Here is a 27,633-nt window from a genome sequence, read left to right on the forward strand (position 1 = left end):
TTGACTTTCTGAGTTTGGTTCATTTCACTTAACAAGTTCTCCAGTTCCATCCATTTCCCAGCACCTGACAAAATTTCATTCTTCTTCATGGCTGAGTAAAACTCCATTGTGTATATATACCATATTTTCATTATCCATTCATTTGTTGATGGGCACCTGGGCTGGTTCCATGAGTTGACTATTGTGTGTGCTGCTATAAATATTGACATATCAATTTAGAATACTAATTTTACTTCTTTTGGATAAATACAAAGGAGTGGGATAGCTGGGTCCTATGGTGGTTCCATTCCCAGTCTTTTGATTATTCTCCATAGTTCCTTCCAAAGGGATTGTACAAATTTGCAGCGCCACCAACAATGTATGAATGAATGTACCTTTCCCACTCACCTCCTTGCCAGCATTTACTATTATGTGTATTCTTGATTTCTATTCTGACTGGACTGAGATGTAATCTCACTTGGCATTTCCCTGATTGCTGGGGATGTTGAACATTTTTTCATATATTTGTTGGTCCTTTATATTTCTTGAGAAAAGTCTATTTAGCTCTTTTACTCATTTATTAAAAGCATTTATGCTTTTTGGTGTTTTTTTAGTTCTTTATGTATTTTTGTATATAAATTTCCTGTGAGAAGAGTAGGTGGCAAAGATTTTTTTGTCATTCTGTAGGCTATCTCTTCCTGCTCTTGTTTCCTTTGCTGTGCAGAAGCTTTTTCATTTGAGGTTATCCCACTTATTGATTCTGGGTCTTCTTTCTTGAGTTTAGGAGTTTTATTAAGGAAGTCAGTGCCTGAGCAGATGTGATGAGTGTTGACACTATTTCTCCTAGTAGTTGCGGTGGCTATGGTCTTTGATCCACTTTGAGTTGACTGGTGCAGCACAAGTGACAGGGACCTAGTTTCATTCTTCTACATGTGGACATCCAGTTTTCCCGGCACCATTATTTTAAAAGGTTGTCTTTTCTTCAATGGTTTTGTCAACTTTGTGGAGGAACAGCTGACTATATCTACTTGAATTGGTTTCTGTATCTTCTATTCTTCTCCATTGGTCTTCATGTTTTGAAGCCAGTACCAAGTTCTTTTTGTTCCTATAGCTCTGAAGTGTACTAAGAATGAATATTGTGATGCCTTCAGCATCACTTTTATTACTTAGTATTGCTTTGAATATTCTGAATCTTTTATTCTTTCCTATGAATTTTAGGACTGCTTCTCCTACTTCTATGAAGAACGCCATTGGTATTTTGATGGGGATAGCTTTCAATCTGTAGATTGCTTTTGGTAATAGGACCATTTTAATAATATTAATTGTCTACTGCTAACATGGGAGAGGCCTTTCCATCTTCTGAGGTCCTCTTCAATTACTCCTTTCAGTGTTCTATAATTTTCATTGTAGAGCCTTTCACCTCCTTGGTTAGATTATTCTCAAGATTTGGGGGGGTACTCTTAGTAGGAAAGCTATTGATTTTTAAATGTTAATTGTGGAAATACTGAGTTTTAAACCTACCTCCACATGCCCTGCAGCTTTTCACTATTATCACCTCACACCATAATTCCAGCCTCCCACATTCTCTAAGAACAAATGACCATTTCAGAATATGGGACCCCTAACGGTGGCTCTAATATCCTTCCTTAGGATGTCTGGTGTTGAGTTTGGTCTGACACATGCATCAGGTTCCCCAACCTCTGGCTTTCCTGCAGCTCAGTCAGTTCCCTCGTGAGAGCTTCACAAATGTGCCTTCAAAGAAATGATGATCCTGTGATGGATATGCCAGTTATCCTGATAGGATCATTACCCAGCGTATACATGTAGTGGAGTGTCATAAATATGGACAAGTATGATGTGGGAATTAAAAAAGAAAACTTTAAGAAAGTGTGCTAAAAAGTCCAAACATAATCGTTTTTGTTTTTCATGCTGTTTTTGAGAGATCTCCAAAATGTTATTTAAAACACAAACACACTTGCTTTCACTGGTTTGCATTGGTGCATTCTGTCCTTCCCAAGATAAAGCGCTCTGGGTTGGGCATCCCGCAGCTTGGAGAGCAAGACGTCTCTTCCCCAGGTCCTTCCTCCACCTGTTGGAATGAGGCGTGTGGGGGCGGCTCCCACCACCCTGAGCTCTTTCCCAGGAGCCGCCACCCGGGGGTTGAAGCCGCGCAGCTGCCCAGGCGCTCCTCGCGATCTGTGCGGGGACTGGAGGGAGGGGACCTGGCAGCGGGATCTGACCTCCTCCCTCCACTCGGGAACCCTGAGTCTGGCGACTGGGACGCGGTAACCCGGGACGTGCCACCGGAGCCGGCGGGGTGGGGGTGGCCAGAGGCAGGGCCGGCGCGAGGCTGGGCGGGACGGGGCGGGGCGGAGCGCCGGCTGCGCGGAGTGCGCGGGGCGAGATCCTCCCACTGCGCTCCGTGAATTGCGAGCGCTGGGCACCTGCGGGTATGCGGTTCCTGCGCTACCGCTGCCGCTGCGTCCTCCCAAGCGAACTGGGCCCGGTGCTGCTGGTGGCCGGGCGATATGAAGCGGCTCCCCCCAGCGCGGCTGGATCGCTGGGATGTAGCTCAAGCCCGAGGAGGTGCTGGTGAAGAACCCTGAAGCTCTGGGTGGCCCAGAGGAGCCGCTGCTACTTCCTGCCACAGCAACGCCGCGGGCACAGCGAGGGGATCCGTCACCTCACCGGTAAGGGCGTGGCGGGGGTGGGCCGGGCTTGGGGTCTGCTTCCCGCGCGCCTGCCGTTCCCAGCCCCCCAGCCCGGGGTTAGCACCCGGAAACCTGGGAGGCTTCTCTGCAGCCTGCGGGGCTGAGAGGGGATCAAGGGTGGTTCAGGCGCTGCCTATGCTGCCGGGCGGGCTGCGAGGGGTGCGCGGGGCGGGGCCAGTGCGCGGTTGGTGCACGGCTGCGCGGGGTTCGCAGGGAGCGTTCCTCCTGCTGCGCTTGCAGAAGTGCGAGCGCTGGGCACCCGCCGGTCTGCGTTTCTCGCGCAGCCGCTGCCAGCCGCCTCCTCCCCAGCGAGCTGGGCCTCGTGGGGCCTTGGCCCCGGCGACGTGAAGCGGGGCACCAGAAGAAAGGGAAACAACCCGACGAGGTGCTGCTGAAGGACGCCCTGAAGCTCTGGGTGAACCAGAGGAGCTGCAGCTCCTTCATCCTATGGCAGCGTGGCGGGCAGGCGAAGGGGGGGGGGGGGGCGTGGCCGACCCGCAGCTCCCAGCCCAGGCTGAGTCGCAGGTGGCCATTTCTTGGGAGACACCTGGTCAGGGTGGCCCTGCATCGGATTCATTTTGCTTTCTTCTGCATTTCTTGGGCACGTCTGGTAAAGACTGCGTCTAGGTTCACTGTTTGGCTTTTGCATGTTGGTGTTTAATTGTTCAGCAACATTTCTTGAATGTTATCCTTCCCCATTGATGCGCCTTTGTTCCTGCGTTAAAGACTTTCTGCTCTGTCAGTCTGCCTCTGGTCTCTGCGCTGGGTCCACTGACCCCTGTTGATTCTACTGCTGGCAGCACACTGTCTTGATGACTGTGGCTTCGTAGTAAACCTTGAAAACATGTAGTGTTCCTCCAACTATGTTTTTCTTAAGTATTGTGGTGCCTTCTTCTAGGTCTCTCTCTTTTTTTTTCATAAACATTTTTGTGAGTTGTCAGTACTTCCAAAATAGCACGATGGCATTTTTATTGGGGTTGCATTGAAGCCATAAGTCAAGTTGGGAGGAGCTGACATCTGAACAGCATTGACTCTTCCAACTTATGAATATGGAGTATCTGTATTTCGATCTTTTTTTTTTAAAGGAAAACATAAAACTTTTATTGTGTTTCTGTATGTAGAAAATTCAAGATAACCCATAGGTAAATTATTACAATAAACATTCATAATTCTAAAAATAACACATTTGCTGAATACAGGTTATAAAAAAAAATTAGTGCTGTTTCTACATTCCAGCAAAAGATGTAGAAGTTTAAAGTTTTTAAAATTTTATTTTATAGTAACATGCAAATTGCTTATATAAAAGATAAGAATATCAGAAAATTAATCAAAACCCTACAGAGAAAAAAATTGAACTTTTTTAAAAATATTAACACATAAATGGTGATATACAATATATTTTTGGATCAAAAGCTTCAGTATTATAAAGGTGTTAGAGCAGTCCCAACTAAAATCTGAGCAAAGTTTGTAGTTTTTCTTTCTTTTTTTTTTTTTGGTGTTTGATACATTGTTATTTTTTCCTCCCCTCCACCCCTCCCACCCCTCTTTTCCCTCTATAGAGTCCCTCCTTCCTCCATTCTTTCTCCCCTCCGACCCCCCATTATGTGTCATCCGCTTATCAGAGAGATTTCTTTCCTCAGTCATGTAGATTTATGCGTATACATCCTGTGCATATTCACTTAGGCTGTGCCTGACAAAAGTATTTCTTACTTGTCAATGGTGTCTACTCCCCCTGCCCAAGTTACAGCCGTCCTTTGCTGGAGTGTGGGAAAGCAGTTGTCATGTTATCCTTCTGCCCTGCAGCTCTGTTATGCTTCTTAGTTCCTTAAGTTTTTCTTGATTCTTTCCTTTATTTTTCTAAAGGAAAGCATTTCATCTTTGAACAAAGTTTTATTTCTCTTCTCTATCTGTATACCTTCTTTTTCCTCTTTTTGTCTTAGCATATTAATTGTATCTTTCAGTATGATGTTGAATAGGAGTTATATGAGAAGTTGTCTTTACCTTGTTCCTGGTTATCAAGAAAGTGTTGAGTTTCTCCGTAATATGATGTTAATTGTAGGGTTTTGGGCGGAGAAGGTAACTGATATTATCAAGTTAGACAAGTTCTTGATTTCTCATTTGCTATGTTTTTTTTTCCTTTAATCATGATTGGGTGTTTGATTTTTGTCAAGTGCTTTGTGTATCAATTGGAATGATTTTGTGATTTTTCCCCCCAACTTCTCTATTGATTAATTTTTGAATGCTGGACCATTCTTGCATATTTGGAGCAAGTCCCACTAGATCATGAGATATAATTTCTTTTATATGTTGGTAGATCCTGTTTGCTGGTGGAAATTTTTGTGGTGTAAACAATTGAAGTCAGGGCATTGAGCATACTAGGCAAGCACTCTGCCACTGAGCTACAACCCTAGCGCCTCCCCTGTTTTTTTTACTTTATGTGACTGTGAGGATGGGTTTCTTGTAAGCCTCTGCTTTCTTTTCATCCTTTTTTTTTTTTTTTAAGTGTACTCTGAAAATCACTGGGCATTTTTGGTTGTTGTATTTAGACCATTCATATGTAAAGTGATTGTTGGCACTGTTAGATGAATCTCTACCATGTTTGTAACTGTTTTCTATTTGTTGCTCTGTTCTTTTTCTTTTGAACCATTTTCCTGACTTCTTTACCAATCGAATACTTTGTGATTCCATTGTTTTATCTATTATCTTGCCAGAAATAGCTTGAAAAGAATTCGTAGTATATATTTCTTGTTTGGAACATAATTTCCAGATTAGTCTATGTCTACCTTTAAATATTATGGTGTTTCACATGAAATGTAGTTTTTTTTTTTTTTTCTTGTACTGAAGATTGAACCCAGGGACGCTTAAGCACTGAGCCATATCTCCAGTCCATTTTTAGTTTTGTTTTGAGACAAGGTCTGAGTTGCTGAGGCTGGCCTTAAACTTGTGATCCTCCTGCCTCAGCCTCCTGAGCCACTGGGATTGTAGGTGTACAGCACCATGCATGGCTGAGAGCAGAGATAATAGTATTCCCAGATCCTCTCTCATCTTTTATGACATTGTTGTCATTCATTTCACTTATTTACATACAGTAATCACTCAATAAATGTTTTGTTAACCCTTTCTTTTAGATTACTTAGGAATAGGAAAAATAAGAAATTTAATTTATCCACGTTTATTTCTTTTCAGACACATTTCTCCTCTTTATATAGCTCAGAGCTACCTGACCTATGTGTTTTTTTTTCTCTCTGAAGAATTTGATGGTTGGGTGTGCTGGAATTTAATTTCCTGTCTTGTTCAAGAAAATCTTTGTTTTTCAATTATGAAGGATAATTTCACTGGACCCAGCCTGGCCAATAGTCCATTCTAGTAATAGTTACCAATTTGGGTAACTGAGGCAGGAGGATCAAAAGTTTGAGGCCAGCCTCTGCAATTTATTGAATCCCTATCTCAAAATGAACAAAACAATCGGGGTGTGGCTCACTGGTAGAGCACCCCTGGATTCAATACCAAGTATCCCGTTTAAAAAAAAAAAAGGCCTCACTGCACATAGACTTATTGGTTAGTGATTCCTTTCTTTCAACTATTTCAATTCCCTTGAGCGCATGCTTGAAGAAGTCTGCTGTAATTATGGTGTTCTTCCTAGGTTGTCTGCTTCACACCCCAGCTTCCTTAAAGATTTTCTTTTTGGTTTCTGCAATTTGAATATGATATACCTCAGTGTAGATTTGTAAATATTTTTTCTTTGTTTTTTTTATAATTTTCTGCATGGTGTTCTCTGTACTTCTTGGATCTGTGATCTGAGGTGTGTCATTAAATTTGGAAAATTCTTGGTCATTATTGCTTCACATGATTGCTTTCCTCTTCTCCTGTTTTTCCAGTTTGGGGTTCTTATTCTTTTGGGAATTATCCACAGCACTCAGATATTCTGTACTTCCTGTGTCTCTGTCTCTCTCTTTTGACTTTTCAGTGAGAGTTTCTGTTGATCTGTCTTCAAGTTCACTGATTGTTTTCTTGACCGTCCCATCTACTGATGAGACATCAAGGGCAATCTTCATTTTTGTTTATTTCTATTTATTTTGTTTTTCATTTCTTAGAGTTTTCATCTCTCTGCGTTCATGACCTAGTCTTCCATACTCTGTACCTTTTCTATAGAGCCCTTTACCTATAAATCACAATTATTTTAGAAATTCTCTCAAAGTACCAAGATCTGTTATATCTGTGTGTCATTCCGATGCATGCTTTATCTTTCAATAATCTGTTTTTTCTTGCATACTGACATGTTTTATATATATATATATATACATAATAAAGAACTTATTATGTATACATATATATAAGTAATTACGACTGAGGAAATCATCTTCAGTGTGAGTGTTGCTATTCTGACTGGGACTTGGTTCTTTGCAGTTTCCTGTAGCTGAAGGTACCAGAGGCCTCACATTCCTCCATGTCCCTGTTTGGGTCTCCCCTCCATCCCTGGTTTCAGAACTTCCCAGTCTCCCTGCTCTTTGAGCTGTCATCTGCTCTCATTTATCCTGGAGCTTTTGCTGTTGGCAAGGGGGAGGGTCCTAGAATCATCAGTCAATCTCAGTCATCAGTGGACCTGTGACCCTGACCTATGTCCTTCCCATGTGATTCCTAGTCACTTCCTCCCACCCCTTGGTGAGAGAAAAACCAGAAGAGACACAGGAGCCAGAGAAGGCCCTTCCTCAGATGGGGTGGAGCCCTGAGGATGCCGCATGGCCTTATTCTTCCCTTGTCCAGAGAACTGGGCAGGTCACCCTGGGGTCTTTCAGTGGGAACTGGTGGGGTTCTGGTGAGAACACCTGTGCTGCCTTGGGGTCCCTTAAGACTGCAGCACCAGGAGTTTCTTATTCTTGTTCACACTCAGCCACTTGCAGGTTTTCAGACTCACTACTGAAGTGTCCTCCAGTTCATGACCTCAGCACTGGGGGAGCAGGTTCCAGCTGTGTTCCTGGGAATTCCCCTGTGCCACTTTAGCTTCAGGGTTTATGGTTTGACCCGTGACCTCAGTTCTTCGATGAATCCAAGAAAAGCCTGTGATTTGCAGTCTGCTTGGCCTCTGCTTGTATTTATGGGAGGGGTGCTTCTCAAGCTCTTTGCATGCTGGAACTGAAGCTAGAAGTCCCGTTGTGGCTTTCTGATTGCTGCCCTGCCCACCTGCCCATCATTTGAAGGGACTGGGTTGACACAGACCTCCTGACCTTTTCAGAAGCATGTGAGAGAAATCTCCACTGTGCTTCAAAACTCGGCACCCCTCTGTGGCTGTCCGGGTGCTGCACAAACTCCCTGCTCCCTTCTTTCCATGTCACCTAGAGTTCCCCAGGCTGCTGTTACAAACTCTGCATGGATTCTGTCACAGATGTCTTAGAAGCACCTCATGGGATGGGCTCCTTTCTGGGCTTCTTCAGTGTCTCCATCAGCATCCCTCTGTGTTTGCTAGACAAACGTGGCATTTCACCGGCCTGTTGAAAACAGAGCTTTAAGCTCCCTTTCCCCAGCCTGTTTCTTACCACTGAGCCTCCTTAAGCTGCCGGTGGGTTGTGTATTAAGTGTCAGCTCTCCATCCAGGAGACAAGACAACCTTCCTGCCCCCCATTCACCTGACATCCAGTAACATAACCAGTAGGGGACAGGACTTGCCAAAGCAATAATTGCTATAAAAAACCCATGTGTCCTTCATTCCTTCTGCTGGGGAAAGTCATCACATAGGGCAGGTGAGGGAGGTGTAGGTGCCTGTCATCTGGGAACATGGAGCACAGGGTGAGGAGGGTGTCTCTTGGGTGTGGAGGTTGGCAGCAAGAGAGGGTTGATCAGCAAGTAAATATATCAAGGGTGGTGGAGGCTGGGTTTCTCTGTTGCAGAACAGAGCTGTGAACATGGAACAAAGAAAGAATGAACACAGGGAATGGATCGCAGGATGCATCATTGTGAACTCAGTTTTTCTGTATGTAGACTATGTATACATACACACAGATGATGTCATTGCATTAGAGATGTGTATGTCTGTGTGTAAATACATGAGTCATATGTACACACACAGACACAGCTCTTTCCAGAGAGGTCCTGGGGTTACCTTGTTAGCAAAGAGCTCTCACATACCTGCTTTATATTTTATTTTGTAGCAGGGATTGAACCTAGGGCCATGTAACCACTGATCCACATCCCCAGCCCTTTTTATTTTTTTATTTTGAGCCACTGTTGTGCTAAGTTGCTTAGGGCCTCGGTATGTTGCTGAGGCTGCCTTTGAACTCACAATCCTCCTGCCTCAACCTCCCAAGCCACTGGAATGACAGGTGGCTTTTGTGTAGCAATTCTCATGAAAGGAAATAGAATTCCTGGGAAAAATGTCCAATTTCAGAGCTGGAGCAGGGAAAGTACAAGCGATGTTGGAATATTTTATTGTGGCAGAGACTATGAAAAACCATAAGTACATGTCCAGAGGACACAGAACCCAGTTTGAAGGGATTCCTACCTGCCAAACCTGGGACAATTAAAGCATCCAAGTAAATAATAGTAATGAATTATTACTACTTTGAATAAAAGCAGGAAAGATGAGACCATACTGATAAAAGTGAATAATTTAAAAGTTTGAGGAATGGTAAATTTACATAACTTCATCATTTCTCTGTAGGAGGCTTATGAGTTACAAGGGAAAAAGGAATAAGTTTAAGGAATAAGTGCCCAAGCAGCCACTAACTTAAGAGACCAAGTGAACATCACCAGGAGTGGAACAAGTTGAAATTGTGTCCACCTGAGAGGATGTGATGCATAGCATTCCTTCTGTGAGGCTGGCCAGAGACTTTAACCTGAATCTAATCAGCGTCAGGCAAGCCAAAACTGGGATTTGATGCTGAAGAACTGGCCAGTAATCTTTGAAGCTGTCAAGCTCACGAAAGTCAAAAGTGTGTTGGGAGATGTGACGGCTCAAGGCAGTGGGTGATTCTGAACAGGTCCAATGTGGTAGAGACACAAGACAAGCAGTTCTCAACTCCTGTGGGCTGGATTAGTGCCTTTTTTCTACAGTGGTGCAAAAGCAACCTGTGTTCAGTAGAAACCATACAAGCATTTTTTTTTACATATTTTTTGGATGTTAATAGATCTTTATTTTATTTGTTCAATTTTATAGAGTGTTGAGGACGGAACCCAGTGCCTCCCACGTGCCAGGCAGGTTCTGTGCCACTGAGCCGCAGCCCGAGTCCCCATACATACAGTTTTGAATATGCATCTTTTCCTGGGGATGTACCCTAGTCCTCTCTGATGTGGGGAAGGCCCCAGCCAGCCTGCGATCATGAGGGCCGTCCAGTGACAGAGTGCCCTGCTGCCAAGGCGGGAGGAACAAGTGGATACATCCCATGCATTTCCAGGTCACAGTGTTTTTGTCCCCTTAGGACGGGTTTGTGAGGCACTTGGAAACTGGCGGGATCTGAGGAGCAGAGGGTAGGAATGTCCCAGCGTTAACTTTCTGATTTTTGGGTTGTGCTGTTGTGTGGGCACATGTCCCTGCTGGTGTGAAACGTGCTGCACACTCTGGGGTGATGGGGTGGCAGGTCAGTGACATACTCCTTAATGATTCAACTTCCTTTAATATTGGGATCTTAAACGAAAATAAACTCCTCAGGCCACTCAGGGCCCTCTCGGGGCCTAGTAGTGAAGGAGCATGGGCAAAGGAAGGTGTAGGGCTTCAGCTCCTCCAGGGAGGAGGGAGTGGGTTTGTTCACCTGCCATTGATTCAGGATGCCATTCATCACAGCAGAATGCCAGTCCTTCACCTGCTACCTGTGCCTTCTGTCCTGCGGGGTCTTGGATGTGTTGTCATATTTCTCAGGGTACCTTTCTGGAGTAGAAAGGGATTATTCTTCATTGTGGGATGTGGATATGATGAGGATCCTAACGGGCAACACTTACCTGGTGCTTGAAGGGCCTGGCAATAGTCTAGGTACTTTGAATGATGACTTAATTTCGATAATTACCCTTGGAGGCATATCATGGTTGCTTTATCTTCCAAAGAGACCAGGGCACAGAGAAATCAGGTAACTCTCCCAAGGTCACACAGCTTGAAAGTGGTAGAGCTGGGGTTCCAATCGGGCAGTCTGACTCCAACTGCAGATGCTTGGGAAATTGGTGTGAGGAAGCTAGATCTCTGGGTCCCATGGAGCTCTGACTCAGCGAGGTGTCGGAGCTGTGCCTGGGCTCTCACCAATGACCATGCTGCTTCCACATGTGGGAGTGGCAGCTGCATACTGGCTGCGGGTCTGCATGTCCCTGAGCTCACAGGTGTGTTTGCTTCTCTTTTGCCTTGTAGGTGGCACAGTGGGTGCTCTGGAGGCAGTGCTGGATTCCAACACCGAGGTAGCTCCCTTTCAAGTTCTGCTTCAAGTTCCTGGCTCACAGGTGTACTCTCCCATAGCATGTGGAGAGTTCCTGGATGGATGCGACGTTCACTGGGCCATAGTCACTGGTGAGTCTTGTTCCCGTTGGAATGTTCCAAACCCTGAGGTCTGAGCATGTGGAGCATCTGCTTGTTGGTGAGCCTGCAGGTAACGCCCAGGGAGCCTCACCTGCTTTCAGGAGCTCTGTGCTCTCTTCCACATGTCTGTCTCTTTCTTAGTGATCAGAAACACACTGAGCTGTGAGCGTGAGTGAGCCAGGCTTCTGAGGGGTGTGTTTCAGGGCACTCACGTGTTGTTCGGTATAAAGTGGCCCTTTCCTTTATGGTCTTGGTGTCTGATTAACAGTGTTTTCCAAGGGGTGTGCGTGTGTGGTAATAGCCAGGGGCAAAGTGCAAGAGCTGTGTAGAACTTGGGCAGTCTCCACCCCATGTTGCACATCTGTGCCAAGAGACTGCATCACTGGGCTGCCAGGTGCTGAGGAAGTTTTCCTTGGGCTGACACAGGTTAGGTTTGCCAGGTTTGTTTTCTACCATTGTCCTGCCCTCAGAAGTTCCTGAGTAGTGAATTGTTCTTTTCAGGGTTCTCTTGTGGGGAGTGAGGATGGGAGGCATGGGTATGTTCTGGTGTGAGGATTGTGCTGTTGACTGAGATATTTGTACTTGTGCAGGCATTACTTGGGCGTCTTGCATGTCATTGACTCGCCCTCATACTTGGTTGTGTGCTGAGCATTGAGAAAGGATCCCTGCCCAGGAATGTGGGTGTCCAATAAAGTACAAAGAAAAAGGGTAGGAAAGGCCCTGGGTGGAACCAGCTCAGAGTAGGAATGGGAAGAGCAGCCTGTGAGGATGATCCCTGTCTTTTCCAGGGTCCTGTGTGACAGGACAGGGAAGTAGAGGGGGGCCTTCAAGAGCACTTTTTTTCTTTTAAACTAGGTGGAAGAGAGAGTTAAACTACTTCATGGGTTAACTGTGTTATTTGGCAAAAGATCTGTGGATAACAGGTTGGAAGGGAGACATTTTGTTATACTATTTTAATTTCACATGGACCAAAGTCTCTCCAGGCTTCCTAAAGGTGCCTCGCTTTAGGCAGAGAGAGAAGTTGTGAGCATTGACTGAGTGGCTTGGGGTTGTAGACAGAGGAGCATGCCCAGTCCTTCAGGCTAGAGCTCAGACATCCGTTGTGCTGACTCCCTGCTGGTGCTCAGGTCACTTCTTTTTTCCTGGCTCCCTCATGGAAGTAAAAGTTCCAGTGTCTCTCTGGCTGCTTTCCCTCCTGTGCCCAGGACAGCACTGGGCATGTAGTCAGTGCCCAGTAAAGCATGGTGGGTAGATAGTGGGAAGCATGCAAAAAGGTGACCGAGGCCCCTTGTTGAAGATTTGTAAGACAAAGGAAAGTGACGTATCCAGATGGCCCCCTGAATTTGCGTGGTCAGACTTCACAATTTTTGGACTTCTTGGTCATGTGGAAGCATAGCCATAGAAACCTTGCACTTTTCACTTTGGCATAGTATGCAATAAATTATGTGAGCTCTTCAACACTTTATAATACATAGGCTTTGTATTGGATGGTTTTGTCCAACTGCAAGGTAATGGGTGTGTTCTGAACGTGTTGATAGGAGCTTAGGCTAAACTGTGATACTTGGTGGATTAGGTATTAAATACAGGTTTTTTTGATAGCAATCTCAATATTGCTGTAAATGGTATGAAGTGTCCATTTGTAAACCTGTGAAATTCCTGGCTGTTGCTTGTAGGTCAACCAGTGCCTGTTGCAGTGACAACATCCTTGTGAGGACCTTCCCAGGAGGTTCTTCCCCTTTGAACGTGACTTTGGTACTTCTCCACGGGCCTCTCTTCTCCCAGGAGACACTAAGTGAGACTGTTGAGAATCGTCTGCCACTTGGTCTGTGTTCCATGCTGGAACAGCTGTACCATTGCAAATGCTTCTGACACTTGAGTGGTAGGTGCTCTGCACATGATCAAGGTGTGCAGGGTGGTCACAGGACAGTTCCAAGGTTTTCCTGCTTGGTGAGCTGGCCTAAGTGGTCATGGGACTGAAGTTTGTAAGTCCCAGTGCAGTGGCGGGAGAGACCATGGCACCAGTGGAGAGTGCCAGCTTTCAGTGACAAACTGTGGCTTGGGTGTGAGAACCCTGGCACGGGATGTTTGCAGAACATTAACACAGTGACTTAATGTTAGCAAAATGATGACTCTTGTTTTTCACTCTCTCTCTATTCTGATCCAGGTACCACATTAGAGGAAATCAACCAGCACTGGAAGTGGCTGGGACAGAATCTCCTCCATACTCTGTGTTTGATTATAAAGACGACATGGCCAGCTTTGTCAAGGGAAAGGTGAAGGTAGGCCCTTTGATCTCCACCTTTCTCCCCATCTCGGGTGACTCTTCATGACATTTTGAACTCTGCCACGTACCCACAGTCTTCACCAGTCCGATTACACTTTTTGGATTAATGTGCAAAGGCAAATTAGTTCAATTTGTCACCTGTCAGTCTTTGCGGCACATAAAGATACACCTGAAATTTAGGAAAAAAAGAGGGTGGTGCTTCATCCTCAGGCCTAATTCCTGTTATCTTTTACAGATATAATCATCCTTTTTTTTTCTCATGGGATACCATAATGTTAAGATTTCTGTTTTTGCAGAGCAACATATTATTGTCTTCCTCAAATTAGTTATTCCTGACTCATTTTCTCTTTAGCTGTAACATTTGTCACCACATTGGACCTAGTGCTCTGGTCCCACTAATAGTGGATGTTTGTTCTGCAGATGTTAATTAAATGGAGTTACAGCCAGTTAAGGTGTGAGAAGGCAGGAGAGGAATCTTGGGAGGTATTTGTCCATACCTGCTGCCAGTTACATTGTTACATAACTGGTGTCCTTGCAAGGACATGATGGTGATTGGTGCTTTAAGATCCTGTTGGGGAGGGACATGTTTCCTTGTTCTACAGTGAACTCTCCTTACATACTTGAACACATAAGCCTGCAGTACAGTTTTCTTCCCTTGGGATAAAACCTCCCCAAAGCCATCCATCTTTCCTCCCACTTCCTGTTCCTCCTTCCTCCCCCTCAGTTCATTTCCTCTATTCAAAGGATCCCCAGTGTGGAAAGAAATTGTCAAAATAGTGCTGTATACATACATGAATATACGACAGTGAATTCCATCTTTGATGCATACCTATAAAGCACTAATTAAAGACCAAATATGTAGTAGAGAGCCCACTAAAGTAGGCAGCCCAGGGGAGGGAAATGGAGCTCATTCTATTCCATGCCTGTATGATGATGTCAGAGTGAACCCCACTACTGTGTATAAGTAGAATGCACTAATAGAACTGTTGTGAATATCCCAGACCATGGATTTTGTTTTTTTGAAAACAAACCTGAAGACTTCCAGCTTTTAGTAAGGGGTGTCAAAGTGAATTTTTGATTTTAGAGCAAGCAAGAGAAGCAGTCTTTTGCATTTGGGGACTAGGGGATGTGAGCAGGATGAGTGAAGAGCAGGGGTGACCGAGGCCATCCAGTGCTTGGCAGCCAGGGCATGACCTCTTACCTGTGGGGTCAGAGCTGACCTGGGCTATGGTAAAAGACACACACAGCTCTCGGGACACCCCTCATCCTTGCCGATGAACTGTGCCTCGGTGTCCTGTATCAGATGGGACTGAGCATCAGCAACAATTGACCTGCCTCTCTTGGCCTAACGTGAACTGTAGTGGTTCTTTTCTTGAGGTATTTCCCTTGCTTGGGAGGAAGGAAATTGATTTCTGCTATGCTGCTTCCTGAAACCCTTCTGTAGGAGAAGGAAAAGTGTCCTCTCCCTAGGTTCTGTAGTTGAGGCCCTGGAAATGACATCGCTATGCAGCAGATGAGCAAGAGAGAAAGAGTTGATATGAATGCACTCAGAGTGTATACACGTGGCAGAAACTCAGCCATGTAACTGGTAGGGTGGTTAGAATCGACCTTGCACAGCACCTTAAGGGAAAGCAACCAGTTGACTGAGGACTGAAGTGACAGGAAAAGGGGTCCATCTTCTGGGGTGGTGCAGGGTCGGGGAGGGAAACATGGGGGAAACTAATGGCAGGGTAGGGCTCTCTCCATGAGGCTGTGTGAGCCCCTCATGCTGCTGAGATCAAGAGGTCAAAGGTGTCTTCCCAGGACAGAGGGGGACACACCTGTGCAGATGGAGAGTCCCTCCTGACTCGAGGCAGATGGGGCAGGGCGGACAGTCTTTCTGGTACCCCGTCTTTTTTGTTTCTCAGTTATCTTTGGCTCAGTTATCCTTATGCTGAAGTGGCATGTTTGGGGGTGACAGTTTTGATCCGTGACACTTCAAAGCTAGTATGCCCTAAAAAAGAAAGGAAGGAAGAAAGGAAAGCTGAGGAGGCAGTGCTGGGGAGCGAGAGCACATCGTGGCCTTTGTTCTCCCCACTCCTCGGGCCAGATCCACAGGGTGTGAGAGTTGGACCTTTCCTGGGCCCTTGGCTGCTCCATAAAACTTGAAAAATCCCTCTGCTTCAGCTCTTCCTGGGACCAGACATGCAGCCATGACAGTTGGGAGGCCCTATGGCCACCATCATGTCTGCTTGGAGCCTCTGAATCCTGTTCTCGGCCATGCCAGTCGGCTCTAGAGCCTGATAAATAATGAAGAAAACAGTACACTTCACCAGCACTGAGGTTTATTTTATAGTAATTATGATTAGATTATTTTAATGTGAGTGCCCAGGTTTCATTTCTAAAAGGACTTATACAGTGAGGATTTGGTAACACCCCTGAGAAAACAGCCTCATCTTAGGAAACATAGGCTCTCATAAGACAGTCATATAAAACACAAATGAAAATGTTAAGAAAAAGAAAAGGACAGGTAACGACAGACTGTCACCCTTGAGAAATGGACCACAGCTTTTATTCTAGTCTCTTCTGTCACCACCACAGATCACAAAGGTCCCTTCTTGGTGGTGGTTGGACAAAAGAGTTGCAGTGTCAGATTGTGCCCTCTGCTGTTTCCCGCACTCCCCAGGGATTTAGGAGTACTTCTGCCCTCTAGAAGCTTGGCCAGGGTCCTCCCTTCCACCTTGAACAAGTATAGAGTGGACGGTGGTGGTGCATGGCATTAGTCTTCTCCAGATCCTGCAGTTGGCTTTATACTGACCTTTTTGAACCTAATGAAGACATTCGTTCATGTTTTAAAGAGACTCTTAGGTCCTAGTTGCGTAGTTCTTCGGGGCTGATGTGAGTTCCCACACCAGAGCCAGTCACTGGGTTTCGTATCTCTTGTGTTGGTTCACTTTTCATCGCTGTCACAAATACCTGAGATGACTGACTTAGGGAAGGTTGGTTTGGCTCCCAGTTCTGGAGGCTCCAGTCCGTGACTGATCGGGCCCCTTGCTTGTGAGCCTGTGATGGGACAGCACATCAAGGCAGCGGCTTATGGCAGAGGAAAAGTGTTCAACTCATGGCGAGCCAGGGAGCAGAGAGGAAGGGGCTGGGGTCCCACTGTCCTCTTCAAGGGCATGTCCCCAGTCATCCAAGGACCTCCCGCCAGACCCCACCTTGTGCAGTTCCATCACCTCCCAATACACTAGCTGGGAATCAGGCCTTTAACACATGGACCTTGGGGAGGCATTGAAGATCCAAACTGTAGCATGAGTGTAGGGAGGATTTGGGAAATAATTGTGAATTAAAATTCTCAAAACCTTAGAAGTCAGCTGATTCAGCCACAGCTTCATGGTCAGTAAGTGACTGAGAGACTTTTCTTTGTGTTTTGCAACCTTGTGATGGTTAATTGATCTCTGCCTTTTTTTTTCCCCCTCTGGCTGTGGCTGTTTCAGGGTAGTGGACAGGAGTGGTTGTCGTGGAAACAACAGAGATTCCTCAAGTGCCTGGGTGCATCTGTCCTTCCTGCTTCCTGTCCCTTGTGCTGTCTTCCTTCCCTTTGCCCAGCTCCCTGGATGAAGGCCCTGTCTCTTGTGAGTCAGGGTCTGATTGCTTAAGAGAGCAGCAGCAGGCTTGCTGAGCAGAAAGGGGAGCCCAGGAAGTTCTGAGAAGCGGTGGTGACGTTGGAGGCCAGGTTCGTCCTCCTCGAGGCAGAGAAGGTGGTCACCTACTGCTCTTGCTGCTGCTGTAAGGGCTGGGTGCCCCGCCAAGGCTGTCTGTACATCAGCATCAACCACCTCTGCTTCTACCCCTTCTCCTGGTCAATGAAGTCATGTGAGGCCAGTGCCAGCATCTGCAGTATTTGGTCCTTCAAGATAAAGTTGGCCCTGGGGTTGATTGGCATGGCTCCCTAGAGAAGCCATTAAAGGTTAAATCCCACAGCAAAAGATTTAAGTGGGTGGTTGAGATGACAGCAGGTGATACTGGATTAGTTTCCAAATGATTTGTGCAGATAATTAAGTTGAAGTATACATGCTACAACGAAGGAGCTTGATTTTTTTTTTTTGCTTGTTTTCTGGAGACAATTCATTTTTCTGCTACCTTCAGGAGCATATCTGTGTAACTTATTTAAATAGCTACTCAAAACCTTTTACTACCATAGATTATGTTGAAGATACAGTATCATATCTGATGGGTGAATATTTCTATAGGAGTAGCATGTACTTCTGCTTCTTAATGCAGAAGGACATCTTTTAAAACACCCGTCCTTGAACATCATGACTGTTGTATATGCAGAACACTTTACCTGGGTCCACTTCAAATCCAGAAAGAATTTATGACATCGCACCAGCAGTGGGCACTGTCCTCAGTACTGGCATTCCCACAGGAAAAGGCAAGGCCACAGGTGTCAGTTGTGTGTTCAAGGTTTCAAAAGCCATTGCCATTGAAAGCACTTTCAGAAGCCATTTCAAGAGCCCGTGCTGGGTGGCATGGGAGATGCACACGTATGTGTGGTTTTCTTCATTTATTCTCCAAGTGCAGCCAGTGGGAGGCCTCCTTCTGAATATCTGCTGTGGCCAGCCTCCTGCACATGCTGTTTTCTCTTTCAGTCTCACCAGACTCCCTTCTGATGCCTCAGTATCCTGCCCTGTGTGCCCAGTCCTCTCCTGACCATGCTTGGAATGGGCCCCAGCCTAACCTTGGCCATCCTTCTTTCTGAAATGCTTTCCCAAATGAACACTTTTCCAAATGCTTTTCCTTCTCTCCTTAGCCTCTTTAGAAACTCCTGTTTGTCCTTCAATACCCAGTTCAGATTGGTCACGTCCACCATGCCTTCCTTGTCCCCTTATAATGTACACCATGTCTGTTTCTGGGCTGGGTTCTGCCAAGTTGGTGTTGCTTATTTGCTTGTAGTTTAGTTTTTCCTATTTGTGCTGCTTAAGTGCAGGGCGTTCCACAGAGCAGTCACTTAATGAACTCAAGTAGGCAGTGTAGATGAAACTAGTGTGGGCAGAAGAGCTGGCATAGCTGGAAAAGAGTAGTCCCAGGCCTGACATAGTAATGAGGCTGTTTACAATTCTAAAGTCATCGAAAATGCTATGGCTAAATAAGTGGAAGGAAATGTTACAATATGACATTCATTCTCTGAGGTGAAAAGGAAATGATTTCATTTGGAACACTAAGGATTGTCACTAAACCTAATTGTGTTAGGATGATGATACTTGGAAAAAATTAATTATTGCTAATATTCGATCATGTTTTTCTACTTGTTATCTGTATGAGGAATCGGCTAACAGATATGATTTTATCTTCTCCGGTTTTCTTCTGCATTAGCCTACTGCCTATCATTGTATCCACACTAATTCTCAGATGCGTATAGTGGCGCATGCCTGTAATTCCAGCGTCCCAGGAGACTGAGACAGAAGGATAGCAAGTTGAAAGGTAGCCTCAGCAAAGGCGAGGCACTGAGCAACTCAGTGAGACCTGTCTCTAAATAAAATAGAAAATTAGGCTGGGGATGAGGCTCAGTAGCCAAGTGCCCCTGACTTTAATCCCTGGTACACCCCCCCAAAAAAAAATCTGGGACTAGCATGTTTGTTTAAAAATGTATCACCTGCACTATTTTACATTATCTTTATTAGTAGCAGTATTACTGAGGATTGAAGCCAGAGCACTTAACTGTTGAGCCCTGCCCCCCATCCCAACCTTGCTTTTTGAGACAAGGACTAGCTAAGTTACCTCCCTAGCAAGGAGGGATCCTCCAGCCTCCTGGGTCACTGGCACTAAAGGTGTGTGCCACAGCACCTGGCTGTCTTTCTGGCAGTGCTGGGAATCAAACCCAGGGCTTCACACATGCTAGGCAAGTGCTCTGCTACTGAGCTATGTCCCAGCACCTGCTTTCTTTTTCTAAAGTGAAAGTCATGCTTTGTTGCCCAGGCTGGACCTAAAACTCTGGGATCAAGACACCCACCTGCCTCAGGCTTGCAGGTAGCTCGGAGGTGCACATACACTGTGCCTGACTGTACTGTATTACCTTAGCATTTCATAGAATCTGCTTGTAGTGTCTTCTAAGCATAATAAGAGTCATGTGACACAGACTCGATGCTCAGCCCGCTTCTGTGAACGAGAAATGAATAACCCTCTTGCACACTCCTTTTTCTTCTACCTTAATGTGTGAGTGCTGTTTTTGAAAGTAGATTTTGTGTGATTCAGAAACTTTTGCATGAGTGTTGAAATATTCTTGAAGATGTATGCTATTGGATTGCAAAATGTTGGTCCTTGAAAGTATGCAGTAGCCAGCAACCTGGGAGATGACACTTCAATCTTTAAGAAAACCCTTGGCCCATGAGTTGGGTTTCACCAGCAGCTGTCAGGCAGTTGTGTACTCTTCCCCTGCACAGGCTTTGAGACTTTTGCATTTTAGCTTAAAAGAAACAAATAGAACGTTGGATTGTTATTTGCTGATGCTTGAAGTTTGGCTCCCACTTTATGGGGGATCTGATTTTGCATCTTTTCTCTTTCAGTTCAACTTGTAATACCTTGGGTTGATATCCAGAAATTGGAAAGGACAGCCAACGTCTTTGTGGCGGACACCATCCGGATCACCACACAGAATAAGGAGCGTGACTCCTCCATGTTTCTGATCCTGGATGCGGTCTTGAAGATCATGGAGCAGCTGGTAGATGTGATGCTGCGGAGGCTGCTGGATAATGAGGTCTGGAGCCAGATGTGCAGGAGCCAAGCCAGATCACCAAGAGGTAGAGCTTCAGTCCCATGGTGTCCCTCAGCTGCTTGACCTTTTCGTGTGCTTTGCTTAGCACCTTTTGGTTGTGAGGTCTTCGCTGTGTCCCTGGGCATTGGTTCGAGGGCCTGTGTGCATAGCAAACCCCATGAATGCTCAAGTTTCTTTCATAAAATGGCATGGTATTTGTATAGAAACCTTTTTTTGGTTTTCTGGTGGTGCTGGGGTTGAACCCAGGTCCTTATGCATGCGAGACCAGGGCTCTACCACCGAGCTACACCAAGTCCTCATCTTTTCATCTTAAATCACATGGTAAAAAATGTTTTCAGGGCAGCTGAACTGATTTCGATACCTTTGTCATCAATAGAGTAAGTCAGTATTTTGTATAATTTGGTCCATGGTGACACCAGTCATGGAGACTGTCAGGCTAGTTGCTTGCAGTGTCACTAAGGAATTCAGCTTTATCATCTGAAGTTCAAACCCGGTGTTTGAGCTGGAATTTGATTTCAGGTTTGCAGATCATAACTGGGTAACTAACCACAGCTCTGATGTCAAGGTAAACCGTTATGAAAGATCCTATGAGAGACCACAGAGTACTGTCCTGGATTCAATTTTTGACATACTTACAGAATCAGGACTGATCAAATACTACTAGTCATTAAACAGAGTTTTTTTTTTTCTTTACTTTGAAATTTATATAACACAGACCTCCCCATTTTCAGGCATGCAGTTCAGTGGCATTAAGTATGTTCACACTGATACATGACCATCCTCACTGCCCATTCCAGAACTCTTCTGACTTGATTAAACTAAAAGTCTACCTACTAGACACTATCACCCTGTTCAACCTTGCCTCACAACCGCCATTCTGCTGTCTCTGTGGAATCAGCTGGATCCCTCACGTAAGTAGACAACACTCAATGTTTTGCTTTGGGCTTATTTCGCTTAATATAATGTCCTCAAGGTTCATCTCTGTCACAGCATGTGTCAGAATGTCCTTTCTTTTCAGGGCTGAATCATAATCCATCGTATGTACATACCCCACTGTGTTTATCCACTCAATCTGTCCATGCACGCTTATTTTGCTTTCACCTTCTGGCTATTGTGAACAATGCTGTCGTGAACTGGGCACACTAATTTCTCTGACACCTGCTTCCGATTCTATTGAGTATTTTTACCCAGAAATGGAATAGCCAAATCATATAATCCTATGTTTAATCTTAAAAACAGCTTTAATCTTTTACTTCAAAATTGTTTATCTGTTTTAACATTCCTGTATTTTTTTTTCGATTGACATTTCTTTAAAATATCCAAGGAGATGAGTAAACCATAGCTATAATGCCTTTGCTCATGAGGCAGTTTAGTACCTCAGCATCTGAAACTCTTGTTTTGTAACCGAATTTTGGAGCAGTTTTTATTTAGATTTTTTGAATTAGGGATGCTCAACTGCTAAAGTTTACATAGATCTTGTAAAATCTGAAAAACTCTGAAAATTGAAACTCTTCTGGTCCCAAGCATTTTGAATAAGGCCGACTCAACCTGTAGTGAATTCATTCAAAGCCATGAGGTCTAGTGTTCAGTGCTAATACAAGGAAAGTCATCTTGAAAACAGCAGATCTCTTCCTCCTTAAGACATGCTCTTTCTTCTCACTGTCTGGTGGGGGTGCATCTTTCTCAGTGGTGGTCCTTGAACAGCAGCATGTTTGGGGTTTTCATGTATTCAGAATGACTTCCCGTCCCTTCCAGCTGTGTGCATGTAGTTCAAACTGGTCACATGTTGCCACAAAAGCACAAAAAAAATGCTCTTTATAGGTTTCCTTTTTTCTTTGTTCCCAAATTCAACTCCATGTGGCGTTGGGTCACCTCTGATGTGTGATAGTTCTTTTGGAAGATGGATGGCGCTTATCTCTTCCTTACGAAAGAGACTCTTGGGGCTCTGATCATTGTTTTTGTTTCCTGGTCCCTAAATCCTTTTATCTAGCAGGCTGAAGAATTTCGTGTGGGATTGGCACCTGTAGTCACTTGCTCTGCAGCAGCACCCCGGAACTTCCTGCTCCTTCTCTCACTGGCTCAGAGCCCCTGAGCCAACCTCTCTGGCCTCTGGTTTCCACCATTCTACTCTCAGCATTTTGACAGCAACATTTTTAGAGTTAAATGTAAGTGTGTTGGGCATTGTTGACTCTCAGGGACCTTGTGATCCCCTTGAGGGACCTCACCTTCCATTCTTGCACTATGTGAACTTCTTTTTCTTTGTTCTTTGTAGATATACTTGACTGTCATGTGTAATTTGACATGTCCTACATCCATGGAGTACAGCTTCCCTTCTTGTGGTTGTACAAGATGTGGAGCTACACCAGGCGTATATTCCTATACGAACGTAGGAAATTATGTGTGATTCAGTGTGTGTACTTGGCGCAGTGCACTTGCCTTTCCCTGGCTCCCTGGTACTCCTCTGGAGAAAAGTCAGGCTCCTTTTCGGTTATTCACATCTGAACAGTTAAGACTTTCAATGGGTAGTTGAGGTTTTACAATATTCACAGGACCACACAATCATCACTACAGCCACGGAACCTTTTATTACCCTCCCAAGAAGCCTCACATTAATGAGCAGCCACTCCTTATTTCTGTCTGTCAGCCTCCTGTGCGGACATTTCATGTAAATGAACCTGGCACCTTGTGGTCTTTGTGTCTGGCTTCTTTCACTCAGCCTGAGGTTTCCAGCTCTGTCCATGCACACTTTCTGTTGATGGCTGAGTACTATCTACCCTGCTTGAGGGCATGTGCCACATTTGCTGTGTCCATTGATCAACTGGTGGACATGGGGTAGTTTCCACCTTCGACTATGAATCTGCTGCTGTGTTTGTGTGCCAGTTAGTGGACGACAGTGCTCAAGTCTGTTTGGTGCATTCACCTGGGAGGGAATGTCTGGGTAAACACTAGGTCCACTTTCAACGTTTGAGGGCTTCTGGCTGTTTGCCAAGGTGAGAGTGTCAGTTGGCCTCCACGAGCAGCGTGCAAGGGCTCCACCTTCCCCATGTCTCACCGATGCTCACCCCGCTTATCATCTAACTTCTCCACACATGGCCTTTGCTGCCATTTTTGGAGTACTGAGTTATTCAAACCAGGATCTAATACTTATTTGAGTTCATGAGTTTATGAATTTCTTGCTGGTGGGGACAGCGGGCTCTGCTCCTTGCACTTGGTTGGAAGGGCAACTGAATGTCTGGATGGAACATGGGGCTCACAGGCTCTGGAGGAGCATGACTTTTTTTATTTCAGTCACTAAACTATCACGTTGTGCCAGCAAGTTCAAAAGTGTTTTCTTTTCAATCTCGTGTCTGTTGACCTTTCCGTATCTTGAACTCCCCCCACCTCTCACCAGGGACCTTGAAACCCAAGCACAGAAGGAGCTGTTTCGAATCTTTTTCAGGCTACCAAGAAACAGAAGCTGCACACTGTGATGGACTGCTCCTCTGGACGCCCTTCAGTCGGTTCCACACCGCAGGACGCATGTCCTCTGACAGCTCCACCTGCTTTGCCAGCATAGAAGATGACTGCTACAATGTTGTCCTTCTGCTCAGAGAGGTACACCCTGCCTCTCCCCTCTGCTTGACCTGCCGTGCACACTTTGATGCACCATTTCATCTTTTAACCCATGTGGTTGAGTCCATTTTCTGCTACTACAACAAAATCCATGATGCCAGGTTTACTTATTAACCAAAAAAAGGAAGAAAAGGCTTAATTAACTCCCAGTCCTGAGGCTCAAGAACATGGTGTTGGGTGAGCACCAGTGAGGGTGTTGTGGTGGACAGTGCCCCCATGGCAGGAGCATGAGTAGATGGAAACATCATGTGTGAAGACAGGAAGCCAGAGAATGGGGAAGGACCATTCTTTGTAACAATCCTTGTTGTGGGAATGAACCAGGTCCCATAATCCCTACTGAGGGCTATTCTTCCAGTGACCCATCCTTCCCCTACTAGACCTCACCTCTTAAGGTTCCACCACCCTTTAATGCTGCCCCATTGGGGATCAAGCTTTCAACACAAGAACTTTCGGGGGACACACTCCAACTATATCCCAATCCAGAGCAACTTGGGCCATCTGATGGCCAGGCTCCAGGAGGGAAGTGTGGGCTGAATTACGCCATTACCCCTTCAGCCTTCCTTTTTTCTCTTGTTGCTATGGCAACCAAAGGTTGCCTAGAAGTGATGGTAAGAACAACATACCCTAGCCCCACACTGTTGATAAAGCTGTCATTCAAAAGTACATGCCTCGCAATTCAAGCTTTTCCTACAGCTCTTTAGGAAGGGATCCTCCCCTTTTGTTGCCTAAAAAAAATACAAAAAAAAGACAAACTATAAAAAGCTTCACCTTTAGAAAATAGGGAGCAAATTGGCATGTATACTCTCCGTGGAACTTGTGAAAGATTTAAAAATGCCTCCTTATGTTAGGATCAGGTCCCTCCTATAACTCTGTGATTCTCTCATTGGAAACGGGAGTGTGGGCAACCTGAGTTTGCTTCTGAATGCAAGCAGCTTGGTCCTTGATCTCAGGCATCTCTGCTGAGGGGGTACCACAGCTGTTATACATCAAGACCTCTGGGGTCTCGTTTCTCGTAGCATAGGTCCTGAGCCTGATTGCTTAGAAACTCAGTGTTTTTCCTCATATGATTTCCCAGATCTATCCCCTCCTTCTCCAATAGATGTCTTCATTTTGCAAGCATTATCATCAGTGGAGCAAGAAATCGACATGATGACCTACATACCTAAAAATTGATTTTGAATTATGCATAGCATGAAATTTACCTTGTAACCAATTTGTAAGTGGAATCCTACAGCATTAGTCATTTTGTGACTTGTTTCTTCCACTACACAATGTCCTTAATGTTGATCCACCTCTTATCTGTTAGAATTCCCTTCCTTTGGAAGTCTGAGTAATATTCCATGGTAGCCTAAACCACAGTTCCCTTATCCATTCATCTGTGCATGGAAGTTTGGGTTACTTCTGCCTTTTGGTGATTGTTATTGATGCTCCCTTGCACACTTTTCAACCTTTATATCAGGTCCTTGTTGCCATTATTCCATGTTAGATTAACTTGTGAGCATTTCGTGGAGGCCTGCCTTCCTTCTTTTTTGCAGTACTTACTGTGATTCAAATCTTTTTATTAGTGCCTTGCAATTATACATAACAGTGGGATTCATTGTTCCATATTGGAACATGTACAGAGCGTAATTAGTCAGTTCCGTTCTCCAGCACCTCCCCTTCATGTGCCGTCTTTTGCATCAGGTAGTGAGCATGGAGAAGATGGAGGACACCAGTCTGCTGCCCAGCCCCATCCTCATCAGCATCAGGAGCAAGATGGCCTTCCAGTTCATCGAGCTCAAGGATAGAGAGACCTTGGAAGAGACCCTGCTTGAGAGACTGAAGCAGGTCCACGCCAACCATCCTGTGCACTATGACACATCAACCAATGACAAGGACATGGTAGGAGCCTGCAGTATGGTGGCTTTCTGTGACGTGACAGTCCCCCTCTCACCACCTCTGTGTCAGTGGGCTCCAGAGGGCATGTGTAGGAAGGGACCCCCTTGGGTGTGAACACACAATGTGCTAGAGATGATTTGGCCTCCAGTAGTCGGGGGTGTGAGTCCTGTGTCACCTCTGATGGGCTGGGTGTCTCCAGTGGGCATTGAACGCGATAGAGGGGCTGGTCGGGAATCACACCACTGCTTGTAGGGGTTGATCTGGTGTCCCCCAGGTTCGGGGGGCTGGTGGTGTGCTCCCTGGGTGGGTGTGGAGCAGACACGCCTCTCCACATCCAGAGGGATTGTCAGGCACCCCCACCTTCCTCACAGGCTGGGGTGCTGCCACACTCCAAGGTTGCAGGGGTTGATGCCCTTTGGAACAGACAAAACCTGCTGAGAGAGATCCTCCCTCATTCTTAGGGTTGGATGACTGCAGAAAAGGACCTGGGTCTGCCAGAGCCTCACCTTCTAGAACTTTCATTGACATATACTTTTAAAAACACATTTTAAACTAATATTTAATAATGGTGCATATTTTCCTCTTACTTTTTTTTGTTTTCTTTTGAGGGCTGGACACACATCACCTGTTTTGTACTTGACAAGCAGGTGCAGTGACCACAAGTTTGGGGATCTTGAAATGGTGTCTTGTCACAGCAGCAAGGAGCGTGAAGACAAGAGCCCACCTCTGCACCCCGGACACCTGACCGTGGTCCTCCAGCCTTTGGGCAGCCAGAACCCTGACTCCCACCTGGTTGTTGAAGCTACTCCTTCCCTGGTGTGCCATGGACACTGGAGGCTGGGCAATGACCATGGAGGGTGTGGCACCTGAGCACCAGCTCCTCCACCTGGGTGGAGAGGTGGCCGTGGATCTTGGGCAGCAAGGGCTCTATTGAGGACTCAGCAGAAGGGGAGCCGGCCTTTCCCCTGTCCGTTAGTGGCTCTCATGTCATTCCTGCTGTGTGACTTGGGCAGCGGGCGGTGCCGGCCCTGTGGGTTTTCAGGTGTCAACCAAGTGTTCCTCCCACTGGCCGGTGGCATCTGTGAGCATCTCAGTGTCAGTTTCCCGCGTGTGTGTCCTGGGACAAAGGGCTGCCTGTCCTCTAATTTTAAGAACTAAAAATATTTTTGCTACATTCATACTTTTTCTTTATATGGAAAATTTGAGGCGAATAGACTCCAATTTCGTAAGTAGACTATGTGGCAGTGAAGAGACTAGTTTTGACCTTGTCACTCCCTTGGGGACCAGGTGTGGCTGCAGACCTTATTACCCCACACTCCTTCTAAGTTACTGCAGCTCCTGCAGCATCAGTTGTTACTTTTAGTGATCCAGACTGAACCTTTCTTTTCAGATGTGATGCATGCACACACACACACACATTGGAGGTATGGGTATATATATATGTGTGTGTGTATTCATTATGTGTGTGTGTATATATATATATATATATATATATCCACATTCATATATATACATATGTATACATATATATATAATTATTTCCTTAATCTATAATTTCCTAAGTATTGAGCATATATGTATCCTCCCATTGCTGAAGAATGCAGGTTATTAAAAGCATTTCACCATAACCAACTCAAACTCTCTCTGAGCGTGTGTGCTTGTATGTCTGTTGAGTGTGTGCGTGTGTGTGCCTTCATGCATGTGAGTATCATAATATCCAATATTTCATTTCTCCCATTGGAAATTGAGTCAGAAAATGCAATCTGCCATACTCCCAATACCAAAATGTCATTTTGATCAAATGAAACATTCTTTCATCTAGGGTTGAATGTTTCCGCTAGGAATTACTGGTAAAATGAATAGATTCAAATCATGAAAGTGGATCAGAATACAGAAACATATTTTAATAACAAAACTTAAGGTC

At 45.3% G+C, this 27,633-nt stretch overlaps 1 pseudogene; it reads left to right on the forward strand.

Annotated features, from left to right (window-relative positions):
• The first annotated feature begins 2,431 nt into the window (after positions 1–2,431).
• Positions 2,432–27,605, forward strand: LOC124974505 (TBC1 domain family member 8-like; annotated as a pseudogene).
• The last annotated feature ends 28 nt before the right edge of the window (positions 27,606–27,633 follow it).

Source organism: Sciurus carolinensis, unplaced genomic scaffold (assembly GCF_902686445.1).
Source record: "Sciurus carolinensis unplaced genomic scaffold, mSciCar1.2, whole genome shotgun sequence".
Taxonomy (NCBI): Eukaryota; Metazoa; Chordata; class Mammalia; order Rodentia; family Sciuridae; genus Sciurus; species Sciurus carolinensis.